The sequence below is a fragment of the Protopterus annectens genome, chromosome 2.part0, assembly GCF_019279795.1.
Source record: "Protopterus annectens isolate FY-2018-M chromosome 2.part0, PAN1.0, whole genome shotgun sequence".
Lineage (NCBI taxonomy): Eukaryota > Metazoa > Chordata > Ceratodontiformes > Protopteridae > Protopterus > Protopterus annectens.
Window position 1 is genome coordinate 1122724832 of NC_056728.1, and position 22785 is coordinate 1122747616.

Genomic DNA, 22785 nt, shown 5'->3' on the forward strand with positions numbered 1-22785 from the left:
CTGGTGGAATCACACAGCTGTAGTAAGGCAAAACACAGGGAATACAGATAGGGACTACAGTAGAGACTCCACATACAAAGTCAGACCGCCGTGCGAATACCGGCGTACACAGCACTCAATCTGCCAGCAAGAGAATGGGGATCACTCGCTTCCATACCGCGGAACAAATGGGCGACCTGCGGAACACATACTAATGGCACACCAACAACGTCAACTAGGAAGGTTATAGGATGGTTAAGCTATGGCGTACCCAAATATAAAGAACATCCTTCAATGAATTAATAGGATCTATATGTTTTGTTCGTGTTAATTTGACAATACAGAGGCGGGAATGTCCCAATGGGATATCTGCGGATTAGTTAAAGCAATTGTTAGCCTGCATCATTGGAATTACACCATTTGGGTTCAGTGGCGGAAAACCCGGTTTACGTAGCACTACATAATATGGGTACTCAAACAGACATCCGTGATTGCTGAACATACAGCAGCAGTCAAACCCACTGGCCAGATGGACACAGTCCAATAAGTTCTACACTTTACATATGCACATTGGTGTCCATTGTAGGACCCAAAAATTTATCCGTACGCAATGTCAACCTGCTGTGATCGGGAGACCCAGATGAAGTGACAGCCGGGACTACGGCACAGCTACATATATGCACCACCAGCGTGTTCAAGGTTGATGACAACTGTCCATGAAATGCAGGTGATATGCACAGAAATCCCCAGATTGTCCAGTCCATAGAAGTGCGTCCACATCCCATTCCCGCACACATGGAGGATGTGCAACGGCTACTGTCGAGGGTTGCAGCCATGGGATCGTGGGTATGCAGAAATGGGTCTCGGTGTTGATTGGCAGATGATCCGTTGTCCCGCCCAGTGTGAGGGATGTGGGTATGGCATATGCGTTACTCCGCACTAATAATGCAAATCATCCACCGGAGAATGCTAAATGCAGCTGTGAAATGTGTACAGCCCTATACCAGTGTCCATTAGGCAGTTCCCATGGATGGACAAATGTACGGCCAAGATGGCACCCATAACTGCAAACCTGGTGGAATCACACAGCTGTAGTAAGGCAAAACACAGGGAATACAGATAGGGACTACAGTAGAGACTCCACATACAAAGTCAGACCGCCATGCGAATACCGGCGTACACAGCACTCAATCTGCCAGCAAGGAAATGGGGATCACTCGCTTCCATACCGCGGAACAAATGGGCGACCTGTGGAACACATACTAATGGCACACCAACAACGTCAACTAGGAAAGTCATAGGATCCTTAAACTATGGCGTTCACGCTTATAAAGAACATCCTTCAATGAATTAATAGGATCTACATGTTTTGGTTGTGTCATTTTGACAATACAGTGGCGGACATATCCTAATGGGACATTTGAGGATTACTTAAAGCATTTCCTAGCCTGCATCATTGGATTTACACCATCCGGTTTCAGTTTAGAATAACCTGGTTAACGTAGCACTACATAATATGGGTAGCAAGCAGACATCCGCGATTGGGGAACATACAGCAGCAGTCAAACCCGCTAGCCAGATGGACACAGTCCAACAAGGTCTACACTGTACATATGCACAATGGTGTTCATAGTAGGAGCCCAGAGATTCATCCGTACGCAATGTCAACCAGCTGCGATCGTGAGACCCAGAAGAACTGACAGCCGTGACTACGGTACAGCCAGACATATGCACCCCCAGCGTGTTCAGGGTTGATGACAACTGTCCACGGAATGCAGGACATATGAACAGATATTCCCAGATTGTAGAGTCCATAGAGGTGCATCCACATCCCATTCCCGCACACATGCCGGATGTGTAATGGGTACCGTCGAGGGTTGCAGCCATGGGATCCTGGGTATGCAGAAACGGGGCTCGGTGTTGTTTGGCAGATAATACGTTGTCCCGCACCGTGGGAGGGACGTGGGAGTAGCACGTGCCTTACTCCCCACTGATTGTGCAAAGCATCCACCGGCTAATGCTAAATGCAGGTGTGAAATGTGTACTGCTCCATACCAGTGTCCAGTAGGCAATCGCTAGGGATGGACAAGCGTAGGACCAAGATGGCACCCATAACTGCAAACCTGGTGTAACCACACAGCTGCAGTGAGGCATAACACAGGAAATACAGATAGGGACTACAGTAGACACTCCCCATACAAAGCCAGACCGCTGTGAATACCGCGTATACAGCACTCAATCTGCCAGCACCAAAATGGGGATCACACGCTTCCATACCGTGGAACAAATGGGTGACCTGTGGAACACATACCAATGGCACAATATCAATGTCAGCTAGGAAAGCCATACGATGGTCAAACTATGGCGTTCCCACCAATGAAGAACATCCTTCAGTGAATTAATAGGATTAATGTCAATTGACCATGGAATACACCTAATCAACATCAAAGACCCGCTGGCACCTTATGGCACACAAACCAAGTCACACATAGGTAGATGAAACAGTCAACGTAGACATTTTGTCCATGACAGGTCACATATGGTATACAAAGGTTACTTCATAGACATGTAAGCGCTTTCACCCGTAGCTCCGTGAGACTTACACATAACATAGAAGCATCCAGGCTTTAAATATCTGCCCTTACACTTCCATTTGTTACTTTCTATGCAAACAATGAACATGTAACCACAGCATAGAAAGCACAGACGCAATGTTAACCACACACACATATGTTAACATCTCAGAAAGCATCCTATTAACACATGTATTATATGATATTGTACTATGCCGAATACTCATCAATCAAAGATCTAACAATGTATATGGAAGATATGCATAGCATATCACTGTAATACAGCAGTACAGAACTGAAAGAGTGGACAAATGTGTGTTAACTCTACATCTGTACCTAAACTACATTCCTGTTACGGGGGTTTGCTCCACCTGCTTCTCAAAAGAGGCCTCATCAGTGTTCCATCGGTCAGCCCTGGTGTGTGGCCAACCCTCCACCTACTAATCCATCTAAATCCGCATTCTATAGCATAGCTGATGAGGTCCCCTCTGGTATTATAACCTAGACGTCAGAAACACAGAATGTAGACGTATGCCTTGTGATGTGCCCATAGCCGGCCATAGGCATACGCCAATCCTGCGGCTGCCCAGGGCGCCGCACTAGTAGGGCCACCTGTCTAGTAGGTGTGTCATGTAGGTATACCAAGATGGGGGCACCATGTGTTGTGGTGGTGGGCACCATGGAGCCCTACAGCCTAGGGCAGCAGTCGATCTAAGGCCGCTGCCGTAGGAGGGGTAGTACGGTCTGCAGGTATGTGCAGATGTGCACATGAAACAGCGGTCCACAAGGATTACCCATAGTGGCGACACTTGCACAGATGGCTATAGCGGGACACACACATGGCCATGCATACAGCACAGGTAGACATACACACACCATAAAAAGGCAAGTACACACAGTGTATGGCGAGTACGGGTACAGTGTCAGGACAGCAAGGATAGCTGTCTGCCACGATATCCAGCAGATGTCTTTAGGGTGTTCTGGAATACGGACGGTGCATGGACAATGAGTGGATATGCAACGTACCACAGTTATATGTGTCAGCCGTGCAAATATGCGATACATGGGAAAGACAGCTGTCCATGCTAGAGCAGCAGTACAGGCACAACATAGGTACGTAGATATACAATGACAGAGATACAGACGGACACATGTGGCAGGCCCGTGAGTGTAATGTACACAGCACCACCCCACCACACCATAGCAGGGTGCACGTGGAGAACACGCTACGGAGGTCGCCAACCACAGCAGGCACACAAGCAGTACACGAGCTGCGTCTCACCACCCACAAACACAGGGATGGCGGCAGGATATGAGTGTTCTGCGTAAACCTCAAAGCCATACCCTATGAACCCATGCAGCTGGGAGCATGGACACACACACACATGTGGCAGGCATGGTGATTGACCACACCCCCACATACCCAACCGCACAAACGTATGACACAGGTATGGAATGCGCTACGTGGACCACCGAACATACCACCGTCAGAGGCACATGTACAGGTGGGTGACAACATCCGTAAAGGAATGGCCGCTGATAGCCAAGGTATGTGTTGCGAAGCATCTAAAAGCTTGTTCATCTGCAGAGGCAGCTGGAAACACACACACACACAGGGAAGGGCCAAGAGTCAAACCTACGCCTACCTACATGAACTCACTACAGCATGAAGCATTTACAGAACGCGCTACCGAGATTACTGAGCACAGCGCTGTCAGAGGCATACTTCTAGGCGGGTGACATCACCCGTAAGATAATAGCTGGCAATAGCCAAGGTATGTGTTGCGAAGCATCTAAAAGCATGTTCATCTGCAGATGCAGCTGGAAACACACACACACACAGGGAAGGGCCGAGAGTCGAACCTACGCCTACCTATAGGAACTCACGACAGCATGAAGCATTTACAGAACGCGCTACCGAGATTACCGAGCACAGTGCTGTCAGAGGCATACTTCTAGGTGGGTGACATCACCCGTAAGAGAATAGCTGGCAATAGCCAAGGTATGTGTTGCGAAGTGTCTAAAAGCATGTTCATCTGCAGAGGCAGCTGGAAACACACACACACACACACACACACACAGGGAAGGGCCAAGAGTCGAACTACGCCTACCTACATGAACTCACTACAGCATGAAGCATTTACAGAACGCACTACCGAGATTACTGAGAACAGCGCTGTCAGAGGCATACTTCTAGGCGGGTGACATCACCCGTAAGATAATAGCTGGCAATAGCCAAGGTATGTGTTGCGAAGCATCTAAAAGCATATTCATCTGCAGAGGCAGCTGGAAACACACACACACACACACACACACAAGGGCTAGGAGTCGAACCTACGCTTACCTACATGAACTCACTACAGCATGAAGCATTTACAGAACGCGCTACCGAGATTACTGAGCACAGTGCTGTCAGAGGCATACTTCTAGGCGGGTGACATCACCCGTAAGATAACAGCTGGCAATAGCCAAGGTATGTGTTGCGAAGCGTCTAAAAGCATGTTCATCAGCAGAGGCAGCTGGAAACACACACACACACACAGGGAAGGGCCGGGAGCCAAACCTATGCCTACCTACATGAACTCACTACAGCATGAAGCATTTACAGAACGCGCTACCGAGATTACTGAGCACAGCGCTGTCAGAGGCATACTTCTAGGTGGGTGACATCACCCGTAAGAGAATAGCTGGCAATAGCCAAGGTATGTGTTGCGAAGTGTCTAAAAGCATGTTCATCTGCAGAGGCAGCTGGAAACACACACACACACACACACACACACACACACACACACACACACAGGGAAGGGCCGAGAGTCGAACTACGCCTACCTACATGAACTCACTACAGCATGAAGCATTTACAGAACGCACTACCGAGATTACTGAGAACAGCGCTGTCAGAGGCATACTTCTAGGCGGGTGACATCACCCGTAAGATAATAGCTGGCAATAGCCAAGGTATGTGTTGCGAAGCATCTAAAAGCATATTCATCTGCAGAGGCAGCTGGAAACACACACACACACACACACACACACACAAGGACTAGGAGTCGAACCTACGCTTACCTACATGAACTCACTACAGCATGAAGCATTTACAGAACGCGCTACCGAGATTACTGAGCACAGTGCTGTCAGAGGCATACTTCTAGGCGGGTGACATCACCCGTAAGATAACAGCTGGCAATAGCCAAGGTATGTGTTGCGAAGCGTCTAAAAGCATGTTCATCAGCAGAGGCAGCTGGAAACACACACAGGGAAGGGCCGGGAGCCAAACCTATGCCTACTTACATGAACTCACTACAGCATGAAGCATTTACAGAACGCGCTACCGAGATTACTGAGCACAGCGCTGTCAGAGGCATACTTCTAGGCGGGTGACATCACCCGTAAGATAATAGCTGGCAATAGCCAAGGTATGTGTTGCGAAGCGTCTAAAAGCATGTTCATCTGCAGAGACAGCTGGAAACACACACACACACACACACACACAGGGAAGGTCCGGGAATCGAACCTACGCCTATCTACATGAACTCACTACAGCATGAAGCATTTACAGAACGCGCTACCAAAATTACTGAGCACAACGCTGTCAGAGGCATACTTCTAGGTGGGTGACATCACCCGTAAGATAATAGCTGGCAATAGCCAAGGTATGTGTTGCGAAGAGTCTAAAAGCATGCTCATCTGCAGAGGCAGCTGGAAACACACACACACACACACACACAGGGAAGGGCCGGGAGTTGAACCTACTCCTACCTACATGAACTCACTACAGCATGAAGCATTTACAGAACGCGCTACCGAGATTACTGAGCACAGCGCTGTCAGAGGCATACTTCTAGGCGAGTGACATCACCCGTAAGATAATAGCTGGCAATAGCCAAGGTATGTGTTGCGCCTAAAGCATGTTCATCTGCAGAGGCAGCTGGAAACACACACACACACACACACACAGGGAAGGGCCGGGAGTTGAACCTACGCCTACCTACATGAACTCACTACTGCATGAAGCATTTACAGAACGCGCTACTGAGATTACTGAGCACAGCACTGTCAGAGGCATACTTCTAGGTGGGTGACATCACCCGTAAGATAATAGCTGGCAATAGCCAAGGTATGTGTTGGCGATCTAAAAGCATGTTCATCTGCAGAGGCAGCTGGAAACACACACACACACACGGAAGGGCCGGGAGTCGAACCTACGCCTACCTACATGAACTCACTACAGCATGAAGCATTTACAGAACGCGCTACCGAGATTACTGAGCACAGCGCTGTCAGAGGCATACTTCTAGGCGGGTGACATCACCCGTAAGAGAATAGCTGGCAATAGCCAAGGTATGTGTTGCGAAGCGTCTAAAAGTATGTTCATCTGCAGAGGCAGCTGGAAACACACACACACACACACACACAGGGAAGGGCCAAGAGTCGAATCTACGCCTACCTACATGAACTCACTACAGCATGAAGCATTTACAGAACGCGCTACCGGGATTACTGAGCACAGCACTGTCAGGAGGCATACACCTAGGTGGGTGGTATCATCTGCAGAGGCAATGCGGCCGATAGGGAATGAAGACAGAGTGCGCAGTCACACAGCCTGTTACCATTCCAAGGTGGCCGTACAGTAACACGGTAGTGCTGCAGTCGGGAATACCAAATAGCTATGGAGCAGTACATCACGACATGAATACAGGATGCACCACATGACAGTATACCCTATGAGAGGGCATCCGGCATGCAGGATGTAGGCAGCCAATGTGGCATGACAGCCACATATGAGTCACCTGGATGGTCACCATGGCTATGCAGGATGTCATTGGCCATGGCTACATGCCTAGTAGCAGACATCGGTGCCGACTGTCGTGTGTACCCCCGACAGGTGTACTGGCCATGCCTCTCACACCTAGCGGTTGCAAAGGGGAGACAGACATGCTCACGGGGTATCAACGCAGTCGGGCGTGGGGTGCACTGTACTGTGTGTCCATCTACACAGCTGCTTACTGGGCATGCTCAGACACTTAGAATCGGCACAGAGCAGACATGCATACACATGGGGCGATGGCATGGGAGGCAGACTGTGGACTGTTGTGTGTGTCCAGCCACACAACAGCAACCTGGCCATGCCACAGACGTGGCAGTTGTGAAGGGGAAACAGGCATGCACCCGGGGTATCAATGCAGTCGGGCGCAGTGTGCACTGTACTGTGTGTCTATCTACACAGCTGCTCACTGGGCATGCTCAGACACTTAGAATCGGCACAGAGCAGACATGCATACACATGGGGCGACGGCATGGGAGGCAGACTGTGGACCGTCGTGTGTGTCCAGCCACACAACAGCGACCCGGCCATGCTCACACACGTAGTATGTGCTACGCGCCATCCGGCATGCAGACGGAATGCACACACCGCAAGTCACGGCCAGGTAAACCCGTACACACACGCAGGGTGGACACACATGCAGTCACACGTACACACACAGATGACAGCACAGGCGCCATGGGTGCAGGCTGAACATGTACACACCGAAGTGAACACTGTAGCTGCTATGCCAGCACCTTGTTATCGGTGCAGCAGTATGCCTCACAGTCCAGAAACTGCATGTGACATATGTCCAGAAGACTATGTGGCGGTGTACGTCCGTCGTGCAGAGTACACATGTACTATCAATGATCCCACAGGTGTGATGTAGTCCACCCGTACTGGTATACACGGACAGGCGTGCTCCTCACATGCCACGGGCCTGACACAGGTATGACACATGACTGCAGCTGTACCACAGTGAAACAATGTCCGGATATGTCACATATGTGGTTTCCAGGCTGTGTACATGGACTGCATGCAGGACACATACGAGGCCTGTGATGGACCACATGCATGACACAGGCGTACGCGGTAATACACACACGAAGGGAAGGTGGACACATGTCTGTGGTATGCACCCCCTACAGGGTGTGGCGGTGTTCACAGGGACACATACCCTTGTACAGTTTGCCTGTGACAGCTGTGATACCAAACCACAGTCCATGTTCCATGCATGTTGACACACATGTCACAACGTAGCAATGCATACACACATGGCAACAGGGGATACATGTGACACGTGTACTGTGCACGGTGCAGCCATGCAGGGGCGGTGTCTGGTGTCCGTAACACAGTTGCAACCCCCTCACACATGCATACCCATCATGGGGGCCGTCATATGGTGGCATAGTAACAGCACGCATGGCAGTCTGTGTGTACACCATTTGTTTAAACACCTGTCCACATGCATGCGTGCAGGTGCTGGTCACAGGTGTGTCACACACCGTCCTACCCTGCCATGTGCATACAGTCCGCTATGTCGCCTTTACATGACAGCGCTGCCATGATGCATACCCATCGGCCATGCGGGTTCGACCATATGTCACATTGCCACTGTAACCCCTACCACCACCCAAGTGCAGATATTGGCACAGATGCCGGATACAGTGGTAGTACGCAGGATGCACCACATACCGCTGCACGCCTGCACAAATCCCATGTAGCGGGTGTGGCATTCCTAGCACCAACATGTGTGCAGGAATGTGTGCCCATGTATGCCACAGATCGGGGGAACTATGTGCCACGTGCCACACATCACTGTACACCATGGTAGAGCTCTGTACCTACCTCAGTGTGGGGTGCACCGATGTGGATGGTGTAGCACATGCAACACGTCATCCCTCCGTGTAGACATGTGTGGCCACCACCATGTCGGTGTGTCGACATGTGTGTATGTCTGCTGCCTGTTGAGAGGGTGTATGCAGATATCGTGTTGTGACTGGACACTGACCACACAGGGTGAACATCCCGTAGTGGTGCTGCATTGTACAGCCCTGTCATTTCCATACCTGTGAGCCTTACTGGCCACCTGTGCAAGACCACCCCTGTGACATCGCAGTATGCCGGTGCATTGTCTTGTGAGGGTGCCGACCACACAGACAGGTGTCCCCATCTGCACACAATGGTGTGTGTGCCATAGAGGTGTATGCCCCGCGAATGTGGGAATATTCCTATACCGGTACAGCATCCGACTGTCGAACACTGTGCACCACAGCTGACAGGTGACACCTGCGGTCAGTAGCCAGCACACTGCGTACGACACCCGCAGAATGTCACCATACCTGTACTGTGTCATGCCATGTATGTGATGTTTCTGTCCACCGTAGCCTGTGGCACCGACCACAGGCGTCAGGTGCAGTATATGTGTGGACATGTCGCCATGTACCGTGTAAGCAACGTTACACTGTATCCGCCCGTGCTCCGCAGGTTTATGTGTATGACCTCTCTTCTTGCATTCCCGACTGTCTGTTCTCTACATCACAAAAGCTCTGCACCTGCTCCCATAGTATTCCCATACAGATAAAGTACATGTATACTCAATGGAGTACTACACTGTCCTAGAATCCCCTTGTGTGCCCACTTCCCTATAGGTGCCTTCTGACCCGGTTACGCAGCAAATGCATTCACATCCTCTGGCATGTCAACGGGTCAATTGCTAGCGACCTCTCCTGTTCAGATGGTGAATCTGGGCGTCCTGGCCACTGTTACAGGTGCCTCATGGACACGGACAAGCCGCACCTCCCCCAATGAACATAATACATGTGACAGACGCAACTATATAGCCAGACAGTGGCTGCGCTCTCCCCAACCATGACCGGCAAGACCACGCGGGAGGCCAAGGACACAATGCACACCACATACCCAGTGTCACATGTGACTATCGCAAATGCTAATCAAACACATGAACACACTAAGACATACCTGGAGGCACTGTAGGACATGTCACGAACCTAACGAGCCCTCTGAAGCAGACACACAAGCTACTGACTCCACAAGACATAGGACATGCAACACATGGTTCCCAACGTCAGTGTGCTAACCCGGCAGAGACCCAAAGGCGATGCACACACTGCCAGACACACCTGTAATGGGTGACGCCACTGCCAGACACACCGACGTCCCACCCACCATACTGAACAAGGGAATGATCACAGTAGGCTGCCTGCCGGGCGCTGGAATACGCCACAGAACGCACGCACTCAGGTCACTCCGCAGCATGTGCAGGTATGACGCGGTCATTGCCCATGCCGGTGTCTACGTCTGGTGGCATACCACCCTGGGATACATTACAGGACACATAGAGGGCCACTCAGATTGTGTAGCCCAGGCCGGCATGTCCCTGACCCTGGGCAGTATCCCACCCTCATCAAGTATGATGCCACTACACTGGCTCAATGTGGTCACCCTTGATAATGTCCTGGTTACCGGTGTCAGTCTGAGCCGATCCAGATTCCAATTATCTGGGATCACATGCTTGGCATGCCACGCCTTCGCATGGTATGGCTGGCAGCTGTCGCCCCTGGTCTACAAGGGTTTGGCAAAGGCACCTGCCACCCCCACAGTGCTCACCGCAGGCACGGCTGGAATGATAAACCTACCACCCCACACTACAAGCCTGGAGAACACACAGGATAATACAGCTCACTGCCAGTGGTCTACAGCCAAGCTGCACACCCTCAAATGCCCTCCTCAGTATGGAGGACATCGATGTCAGTGCTGTGACTGAAACATTGGTCAGGGCTGCTGAGAGCACCCCAGCACTGTTGGGTCATACTCTATATCATGCGTTCAGGACCATAACCCGGACATAACACAGAAGGAGGGGGTGTCCCCATTTCCATGACGGATACACACACCTCCGTGTTGGCAGAGATGCACGTAGCAGCGGGGAATATCCAGGTGCAATTAACCATGGTTAGGACCGCCCTACAGTTTGTTGCATGCTACAGACCACCCTCCCAATCCCAGGATACCTGCACAGCCATCCTGAGGACACTGGTGGATGTGCATGCTCTCACAACACCGTCGTATTGGGTGACATCAACCACCCATACATAGACCGAGAACATTACCCAGGACACAACACCCTACGCCACAGGTCCCAGGTGTTCATACACCTGACTGCTGTGGAACACCCATGCACCATACCCACTAGGGGGGGACGTATACCAGTTCTGATCATCACACATGGGAAGGATATGCTCCACACAGGATGTACATCCCTCAATGGTGATGTCAGACCATATAGTGTATCCACTGGTAATCCGCATCCTGCACCCAACACCGGCATGGGAGACGTAAGTGACGACCTCTCCACAGCGAACCACACACGTCATAATGACCGGTGTGGTACCCTACAAGGCCTCCATGCCAGTGGTAAACACAGGCCACACTGCTGAAACCCTTACAAATGCCTTCTCTGAGCACCCCCAGGGATGTCTGCACCAAGCGATCATGATAACATCAGGACCTTGTCCACCAAAGGCAGGCACATAGTCTGGTGGACCCCAGCCATTGACAAACTGTACAACAGTTGGAGCTAATACATGACAGAGCAATATCAGTATCAGGGAAGGCATCACTCATTAATACCAGCGTTAACATACGGTCACACATACAATCATCCAAGGCCGCTTGTGGGAGTGGTACTGCAGAGGGCACATGAGACAACCATAGGGCCTTCCTTAGCTGTGGTAGGGACATGGGTGGGAGCGCACAGTCATGCCCGGAATTACTCCAGAATGGTACAATGGTCACTGAACCCACAGACATTGTCAACAAACCAGCGGACATGTTCCATGCATACATCTACCCCCCCCAAGAGGGGACGTATGCATCCCACCAGAGTCTAGCCTCCCAAACATCTCGTATGCCCAGGAGTGATCTGACATCTGTTAAGCAGTGAACACAGCACCAATGGGCCCAGATGGTGTCCCTGGCTGTGTGGCACTCAATCTCATTGAGGCCCTCGCCCCACACATAAGGCCGCTGTGTCATCTTAGGCTTACTACAGGCTGGGTCCCCGCTGGATGGCATACGGCAGCTGTGGTCCCACTATGCCAGGGTAGTGCTCTTATGGACTGTAGACATTCCTGCCCTATCAGCTTGACATGCCTTGTCTGCAAAGCTGTGGGGAGGTCCATACTGGGGCCCATAAATACAGACAGTGGTGTACAGCCAATACCGGAACATACCCACATCGACTTAGTCAAGGGCAGATCCTGCCTCCCTAACCTGCTCGACCTGTCTGGAGGGGTCACTAAGGCCATTGATGGGGGTACGTCGGTCTGCACAGACTACCATGACCTGGCGGGAGCGTTCAAACCACACTCCACGTGGGACTCATGGAAAGGCTCACCAGCGTACATGTGGGGACATATGTCACACGATGGTTTGCCAACTGGATGGAGGTCACACCACACAGGGTTTGTGTTCCTGGTGCCATGTCAGACTCCAAGCTGGTCTCGAGTGGAGGCCCACAGGGCTCAGTCCTGGGCCCCCTCCTGTTCGGCATTCAACCTTCCAATGTGCATGCAAACATAGGGGGATTGTGGCAGACAAGGTATGCAGATGACTGCACAACGGCCACCATACCCAACACCCCATCTGACACGGACATCCACCTGGGGCCTCATAGAAATGGATAACTGGTGCCAGAGCCATGGCCTGATGCTACATGCCAGGGAAGGTGCAGACCTACCCAGTGGGATGGACATGTTCGCCCCAACGTAACATGTAGGTGGTAATCCATTCAACATGGTGGACGTGTTCAGGGACATGGGTACCACACCTGTCGGTAACCTCTGTCGACACACACAATGCCAATGTGGTTGGGAAGACATTCCACTGTGGCCACCTGGTCAGGAAGGAATCACATCCACATCAGGGGAGTTCATTGTACCCCTGTACACTTCACACATCAGACCAATGATTGCATACAATGCCACATCTGGGATGTACCTAACCTGACACCTGCAGCACTCGGAAGGACCACAAACGTTCCACAACACAGGGATAAAGGTGCTGAGACATGTGTCACACGCTGCCCGACCAAGGGGACTCCGGCTGTATACCTTCCCAGCACGTCTGCTCTGTGGTGATCTGTGCCTGACATACACGGCCATGTCCGACCTGAGTGACATGGACATGTTCCACCTCCTAGGCTCCAAGCAAACACGGGCACAGAAGCGACTGTCAGAAACATCAACACGAACATGAATAGGACGTGCTGGGGGAACAGGGTCAACGCCCAGAGGCCCCCTACAACATGGAGAGGATTCCCAGCCCATGTGAAGCAGAGCCCCTGACTGACTTTGTCCAAGAGTAATCATGACGTGTGGATGTGTGATCGTAGGTATGTGCCAGGCATCATCTCTGTGTCACTGTTGGACAGAGGGACAGCGGACCGATGGATGTGGTATCCTCATCCTAAGGGGTGTTAACAGCCACACACACTCAGGCTAGACTTACACATGCCGTAGGGCACATAGCCTGGTATGTACATGTGCGCCTATGTACCTATGTAGGGGTCCATGCAGGTTGCGGGTACCTGTGGTATGCTGATATTGCCAGATGTGCCTGTGGGTACCCCACAGCTACAAGTGGGGGACTGATAACAGTGCTCCCAGTAGGCACATGCAAGTACACCATAATGGCATACGGGTTAACTGAACCAACATGTTGCTACACATGTAACCGCCACGCATACCGTGTACACAGAACAATGAATGCTGCACCTGCACTACATGGTATGTCTGCTGCATGTTGTCAGTGCATGACCCACGTCACATACGCACCTGTCACCTGTCATACACAACCACCGCAACATACACATCACGTACTATGCGGACACAGGTATCACATACACCTCTCACTATCTTGTCCACCCTGTGCATCAGAATATGTTTGCATAACCGTGCACCGATGGTGTGGATCACGGTGCTGTGGCAGAGGCTTCATCATATGCCCAGGGTGATATGTGTGCCAGGGGCATAGGCTGTACCAATGGATGACATCATGTGTGTGTGTAAGGGCCTGTGCATTTACTGGGCATGACTGTGCAGAATGCATGTGGATGTGGTGGAGCCCTACAGGTGTGTCTGCTGTGTGTGGGTATGTGTGTACACAGTTCAGCCATCTGTGATGCCTACACGGGGTATACTTGGCAGCCCCAGACTGTACAGTGCAGGTTGTATGGCTCACTATGTCCGCCTGCGGCCACGTGACCCGTGCCTGCCTGGGGTCGCACGGGCACTACCGGGTGGAGGTATGGAGTGGCCACTCTCCGATGACACATGTCCGCTGGAACCGTGTCCACGCTGGGACCATCCAGGGCCACGCCCACGTGGTCTGCTGTGTCCTGGTGTTGTTGGTATAGCACCAGCTGCATTGCTGCTGCTACCAGCACTGTGTGAGTGGGCATGAGAGGTGGCACGCACACGCCGACCTGCACTAGGTGGTGTTGCTGGCCTCGCCACGTGTCACGCCTCACCCCTACCAGGTGTTCCAGCACAGACAGCTCACACTGCGGATTGACATGCCTCGGTCGAGGATTCCAACCATCTCACCTAATCTCCTATCCAGAACATCGGCAAGCTGCTGTTGAGCATTCGCCAATGACTGGATGTTCTCATTTAAGGAACAGATTGCAGCCCTCTGCAGCCTCTGCCCTTCTTGGTTCTGCCGTCGGCACGTGCCTGTGCCGCCATTACAGTCTGAAACATGCGTCTGGTGATACCAGCTGCTGCACCCTGTACGGCAGGTGCATGTCTACCAGTGGTCCTCCTACGAGCAGCACCAGCCACATGCCTGTGTGGCACATCACCAGTCATTACACTGGCAACATGGTGTGTACCCGCACCTTCTGCAGCCACCACACATTCCTGCTCGGTGCCAACAGACGCTGACTGTCCTTCCTCTATGGGCAATGGTGATGTGGTATGTGTCGGCATCTGAACCGTGTGCGGAGATGAAGGGGACATGGGTGGGATGTTATCCAATGGCACAGCTTCTGCCCATGACGACCCTGCCTGTGCCTCATGCACATGGTCATCACCGCTAGTATCTGTGGGGACACTAGCATCAGATGGACCGCATGAGGGGAACGCACCTACAGCACCTGTGAATACAAAGACATACCGTAAGTTACATTACACACACGCAGACACACACACACGCAGACACACACACAGACACACACACACACACACACATGCGGACACACACACGCTGACATACACACACAGACACACACATGCAGACACATCATGCATGTGATATTGCAGGTGGCATGCAGCATTCCCACACCACAGCCCAGTGAATGCAGCCCAGACATTGATAGTGGTAGTATGCATACTGCCCTGGAGTGCACACTACATCAAGCAGGTGTCTTTTAGTAGGCTTGCAGTACACACATTCATGGTAGTTTGCATGCATCACCGTGATACACCGTGTGGCCACGGGCGGGTTAACAGTACACATGGCTGGCGTCACTATGTCATGTAAACCACAAACATGTGCGGTATCATGTGGACATGTGACAATGGTGTCCCACCACATGCACCACATCATAACGGATGTCACAGTGCAGTGTTATGTGTACAGGCTACAGATAGAATGCATGTGTAACAAGGATGTCTGTGCAGGTGTGGTTGGTGTGAGCTGTGTACATAGCTGTACAGTGGGAGTACTGGCACTGTGCCACTGCACGCAGCAGGACACAGGTATGTTTCTGTGCGATGCGTAACCTGGACGCATTGCATTGCCATGTCTGCAACTCAGTCATGCTGTTCCACAGCACGTATATGGTAGACATTGGTGGCACCTCTTATGGCTGCAGACAGGCATTCCATTTGTCTGGTGTACCACATCAGATGTCCAGGGGGTCCACTACAGCTATGACCGCACTATGTGTGGACAGGGTGCAACGGTGACTAGCCACTGCGGATGTACTGTGTGGCAACATGCCTGTAGGTATCACCCATGGCCATGTTTGTCTGGTTCATGGACATTTGTGTGTGATGGGCATCGTGTACACATCCCTGTGGTGGCCCATGTGTCATACACCCACTAGTCTGAGGTGTCACATTCCGAAGGCTATGCAGACATTGTGGATGTCTGCTATGTGCGTAGGTCATGTCATGGTGTGACAATGTTGCGGACAGACCACCACGTGCATGGGACATGTCATGTGCCATGTCACAATGTGTGCACCCAATGCAGGGGCATAGGTCACAGTGGTAACACCTGTGTGCTGGCCAGATCACAGCTCACTATGTGGTACTGTGTGCGTACCGCAAAGGCATACCGATGCATACTATACATGCAGCCATTGTGGAACACCTCCACCATTGTATGCATAGCTGACTGCACATATCACACCGATGGGTTATGTGGTGTCATGCCGGTCTATACTAACGGTTGTATCTACTGTACATGGGTGGCGTGTGTGTCGGGTGGTGCAACCTGTATACCGTGACTGGGGCAGACCCAGGTGTGCATGTCATACCTGGACACATGGGGAAAATTCTATACACCATATCATGCCTATTACTAGCAACAGTCTCACCTGCGACAGACCCATGTCTGTGCGACACGCCAGAGGTACCTGTATAGGGGCGACACAACAGTATACACATTATCCATTACTATCGCCATGGTAAGCACTGTGCATGTCACATCATGCACCTGTGTGTTAGCATGTGCTATGCACATGTCTGCAAACACAACGTAGCATACTGTAGTATGCAGCTTGTGTGGCCATATACCTGGCATGTGTTGCTACATTGTGTGGTGTACTATGGCACCCACACCTACGTCAGTTATCATACAAACATGCAAGACTGACTTTCCAGGCAGCTCCAGGCTCGTTGGTTGGGAGACACCCACCTCCACGATGGCAGTGAGGGTTTCTGCATGTTGTTCCCTGGGTGTCCCCAGACTGGCCAGGAGCTCCTCCGTGTGTGTGAGTGGGGGCTGGGTTGGTGGCCCACCACCTGTCCCACCTTGTTGTCTGGTGATTGCGGCGGCACGCTGTTTCGCGTGCCGAATTAGGTCTGTGCAGTGTCTGCGGATCTGCTGGTAGGTGCGGTTGTGGCCGCCCACGTTGTTCACCCTCCTGCGCAAATCCTGCCACACATCATCACGCTGCTGTGCCTGTAGTGGCACATGGCTGAAGAGTATGTCGTAGTTGTCATGGAGCAACGGTATAATCACTTCATCTTCCTGTCGGCTGAAGGCAGGCAGCCGGGAACGTGGCATTATCTGTAAGACATAATGATGTTGACAGGTCACATTTACACTGCTGTACTGGCATACTGCTGGACATACATTGCTATGACATGTACAACATCTGCACAATAATCTCTGCGATGCATCATGGCAGTGACACAGCCGACGTGTTGCCGTCACACCATTGAGCAGTGGGTCTCATATCATATCTGTGTGTCACCTCATCACACTGTAGGTTCATAGGTTCATACTAGGCTATCTGCCCGAGGGCATTTACAAGCCTAGCCCATAGTTTTGTGGCTTACGCCACCCCTTTAGTATGGGGAACTATACCCATTATTTTGCTATGCCTCTGTTGAGCAGTGACACTGAGGTAATCCCTGGGGTATATCTGCGATCTCCCATCCATTGGTCAAGATTTCTCTTGAACAAGGCCAGCGAGGTGCTCTGCCTCACATATACCGGGATTTTATTCCACAGCATAGGGAGTCTTTGGGTGATGAATCTATCCCTCCAGCATGTCCTATTAATAGCCGTGTCGAGGTTTAAGTCTCCGCCTTGTGACTCTGACGGATCTAGATTTTTGAGGTGAAGCATATTCATCAAATCTGGGTTTGACATGGCCTTGTATGTTAGGCAAAGGTCACCTCTGAGCAGTAAGCGACTGAATAGAGCTGGAGTTCTTTCAGTCGGGCAGCATAGGACAGATGTTTGAGACCCTTTATCCTTTTGGTGAGGAACTTTGTGGCCTCTCCAGCTGCTGCAAGTGTCGGGTCAGATACATTCCGAATGGGGCATTGTACTCAATCATTGGTCTGATGAGTGATGAGTATAGGGAGACTATGACCTCCCTTGATCTAGATGAGAATCCCTTCATGATAAGGTGGGCAATGTAGAAGGTCTTCCTAACTACTTTGGCTACATGGGTGTCGAATGACAGACTACTATCAACCTGGGTCCCCAGGTCCCTGATAACTTCTTCTGTGCTCAGTGGATTGCCACCTATTTGGTAGCTAGGGGTAACCTTGTTTTTCGAAGGTATGACTATGCATTTTTGGCATTTAACTTTAGGCCATGACTCTGGCACCAGTTATCCGCTTCTGTGAGACCCTTCTGAAGGATATCTGTGTCAGATGTGTTTTCTACTATGGCCCAGTTTGCAGTCATCTGCAAACTTTGTCAGCCATAACCCTCCTGTGTTTGCTTGTACTTCAGAAAAGTAGATGCCAAACAAGAGTGGGCCCAGGACTGAGCCCTGTGGTACACCACTTGTGACAGGCTTTGAGTCTGACATGGCGCCAGCAACTCTGACCCTGTGGGTTCTGTCACTCAGCCAGTTTGCAACCCATCTTGTGATGTATGGGTTAACATTTAAGCTGATGAGTTTTTCAATGATACCCAGTGGGGTATTGTATCAAAGGCCTTCGCCAGATCGAGGTAGGCTGTATGGACTGCCTTTCCCTCATCAATGGCTTTGGTGACTGTTTCGAAAAAGTCAATCAAGTTTAGAAGGCATGATCTGCCTTTGACAAAGCCAAACTGGGATAGATCCAAAGTCTGCAAATTCCCTATGTCTTTATTTATGAGGTCCATTATGATCCTCTCCATGGCTTTGCAGATAAGGCTTGTCAAGCTAATGGGCCGGTAATTTCCAGGGTCGGTGGAGGCACCGCCTTTGTGAAGTGGGACCACAGTTGCAGTGCCACTCCTGGGTACGTATCCAGAGGTAAGACTATGATTAAACAGCTGTCCTAGCTGTGGGTTTAATTCTCGTTGAGTTCGTGGAGCACACAGCCGGGGACACCATCAGGTCCCATGGATGCTGTGTTTTTGCTTTGGAGAGAGCAGTTCTCACTTGGGCGTTGGAGATGTTTGGGGCTGCAATCGCTGGTATAGATATCTCTCCTTTGGGGAGGGGAGAAGTTTGCACTGAACCTGTCAGCCAGTATGTTGGCAATGTCTGTAGGATCAGTAATCTTCACATCATTTTGAACTAGTTCTGAGCATATCTGGGAGTTTCCTCCCAGGTTTCTAACATAGCTAAAGAAGGCCTTATGATTGTCTTTTGAGTCTTTAGCTATTTTTCTCAAAATTTGCTTTGGATGATTTTATGAGAGCTCTTAGTTTTTACTTATAGTGATCAAGGGTGTCTTACCTTTTAAGGATTTTGCTCTATCTTGTAGTAGCTTCCTCCTTTTGTTGTAGAGTTTGTTTATGGCTGGGGTCCACCAGACTGGACGCTTGCCTTTGGTACAAAGAGTCTTTGTTTTGCTTGGGATTGCCTTATCCATGCAGTCCTGCAGGTGCTGGTAGAAGGCATTTGTAAGTGATTCAGCGGCTTGAGTACTGTTTTCTGCCGGCTCGGCGGCCTTAAAGGAGACCACACTAGTCTTTAGAAGTGTGAAGTCGGCTTTCGAGAAGTTCTTTACTGTGGTCTTTTTATTTCAGGTGGGGTGGGTTGAGGACCTCCAGCGAGATTAGTTTGTGATCTGATCTCACCAGTGAGGGGTATACTTCCGGTGTTGAACATTGTGCTCCCATGTTCGTGATGATGAGATCAAGTATGTTTTCTCCTCTTGTGGGGATGGTGACTAGTTGTTCCATGGCATTTGAGTTTATGAATTCCAGGAACTTTTGGGCTAGGGTGTTTGGGCTTGAGTAGTGTTCCCAGTCTATATTAGGGTAATTGAAGTCACCTAGTATGATGGTGTTTGGTGATACATTTATCCTCTAGTGTTTTCAGGAAGGCCATGTGAGGTTCCTGAGTTTGTGAGGGTGGCCTGTAACATGCTACAATTTGTAGAGCAGTCTTGCCTATGGTTAATTGCACCTGGATGGTCTCCGATGCATCGCGGCGTTGCCACCAGTCTTGAGGTGTGGGTGTCTTTGATGAATATGGATACCCCACCTCCTTTCTTGGTATTGTCCGGATTTTGGGGCGGAACGCATGATAAGAGGTAAAACCTGATAGTGCTGGGGTGCTCTCAGGAGCCTTGAACCAGGTTTCTGTCACTGCACAGACATCGATGTTCTCCATACTGAGAAGGGCCTCGAAAGCGTGCATTTTGAGATTTAGACTTCTGGCATTGAGCAGCATTACCCTTAGTTTTTTCCTTTTTGTGTTCTAGGGTGGTAGGTTTAGAATTTGAGCCTTGCCTAAAAAGGCACTATGGGGTGGCAAGAGCCTTTGCCAATATCCGAATCCCAGGGTGACAGGTGCAAGCCGTCCCTTGCGAAGCAGCGTGGCTTGTCCAGCATGTCATCCCAGGCAGACAGACATTGGATCCCCTTTGAATGACACCAGAGTTTAAGCCAATTGTTAAAGCTGATCATCTTATCTCTGTATTGTGGCATCATTCTTGGTGAAGGTAGGATACTGCTCAAGGTCAGGGTCATACCTGCCTGGGCTACATAATCAGAGAGCTCCTCAATGTCTCTTTCATGTAGTCCAAGGAGGTACGCCTCAGGTCGCTTACACCAGCGTGGACAATGACTGAGTCGTTTGTACCTGCTGTTGAGAGACCTGACTGCTTGCGTTATGTGGCGGATTCTAGCGCCCGACAGGCAGCTTACTGTGACCTTCTCCTTACTCAGTCTGGTGAGCGGGACGTCAGTGTGTCTGACTATGGAGTCACCAATGACTAGTGTGTCTGGCATTGTGTTTGGCCTTAAGGGCTGTGACTGTTTGACACTCTGACTGTGAGGTCTATGTGTTGCAGGTGTTGTGTTCTGAGGTGGTGGTTGTTTGGGTGTCTGCTTTGGTGGCCTCTGCTGTTTTGGTAGATTTTTGATCAGAGCCCAGTATGTCTTTGTGTGTTTATGTGTATGATTTGAGGTTGTGATGGTACTATGTGAGACTGGGTCTATAGTGTGTGTGGTAACCTTCTCCTCCTGACTGGTCTTGCCAGTCCTATGTTGAGAGCTCAGCCTCCAGTTTGGCCGTATAGTTGCATCTCTCGCATGTATTTGTGTTTTGTGGGAGGAGGAGAGGGTTGTCTGTGTACATGAGGCAATTGTAACATTGCCTCATATTCCCAGGTTCACCAGCTGAGCAGGAGAGGACACTAGCAACTGATCCCTCGACATGCTAGAAGGACTAGACAAAAAAACTTTAAAAGAGATTCCGGGGGACCATGTTGATGTTAGCCTGCTGTGGACATGTGTAGCTGCCTGCACCTGTGTCCATATCAGTTGGCACAGGTCCCCATGTGACAACAGTTCTACTGTTCACCTGGATGCTGTGTATATGTCACTAGGCATCCCGTACGTGGCCATTATGAACGTCAGTGGTGGCACTGCACACATACACATGGACACCTGTACATGCATGTGTTGTGCCATGTACATCCACACAGCACTGTACGGGTGTTGGGCAACCTGCCACGGCTCACCTGTGTTGCACATGTGATACACATGGGACAATGTGTAACCATGTGACATTAGCAGGAAAGGTCATGCATAGCATGTGCTCACGCACGTTGTCCACAGCAACACACAGCACCTGTAACACCATAGGGTGCATCACTGCCACATTACTGCTGTGGACGGTTGATAGTGCAAGTGCCTTTTGTCCATCGCACCATGTAGGACTGTGATAGCACCTGCAGCCTTGCTGGGCAGGGCTGCATGGTATGGCAGGGTATGTCACATACATGGCACTGGGATGTGACCCACCTGGGGGGTACTGATATTGGCAGGGTGGCTGTCCATTCCATATGTCATTGCTATGTGTATATGGACATTACACATGTCTATCATCATGGTGTGGACACTGGCCTTCTGCAAGGTAGGCTGCACGCTGCTTGGTGGGGGTGTGTCTGGTGCATGCAGGTATTGCACATCCATGCATACACATTAACCCTGACAGGTGCTATGTGCTGCGATATTGTTCAACACAGTGCTGTATGTGCCCACACACTGCTATCCCGTGCACATGGATGGTTGCCTGGACTGACATGGGTACCACATATGTCTACATCCAGTGCCTGCTGCCACCCCCATGTCTGCTGGTGCACCACACAGCGCCATCCCTCCCACAGGGAATGTGGTGTTGGGCACAGCATAGGTATCCATGTATGGGGACAGGGATGTTCACATAGCAGGGGCACTGATGGTATTGTCGATCTGACCATACAC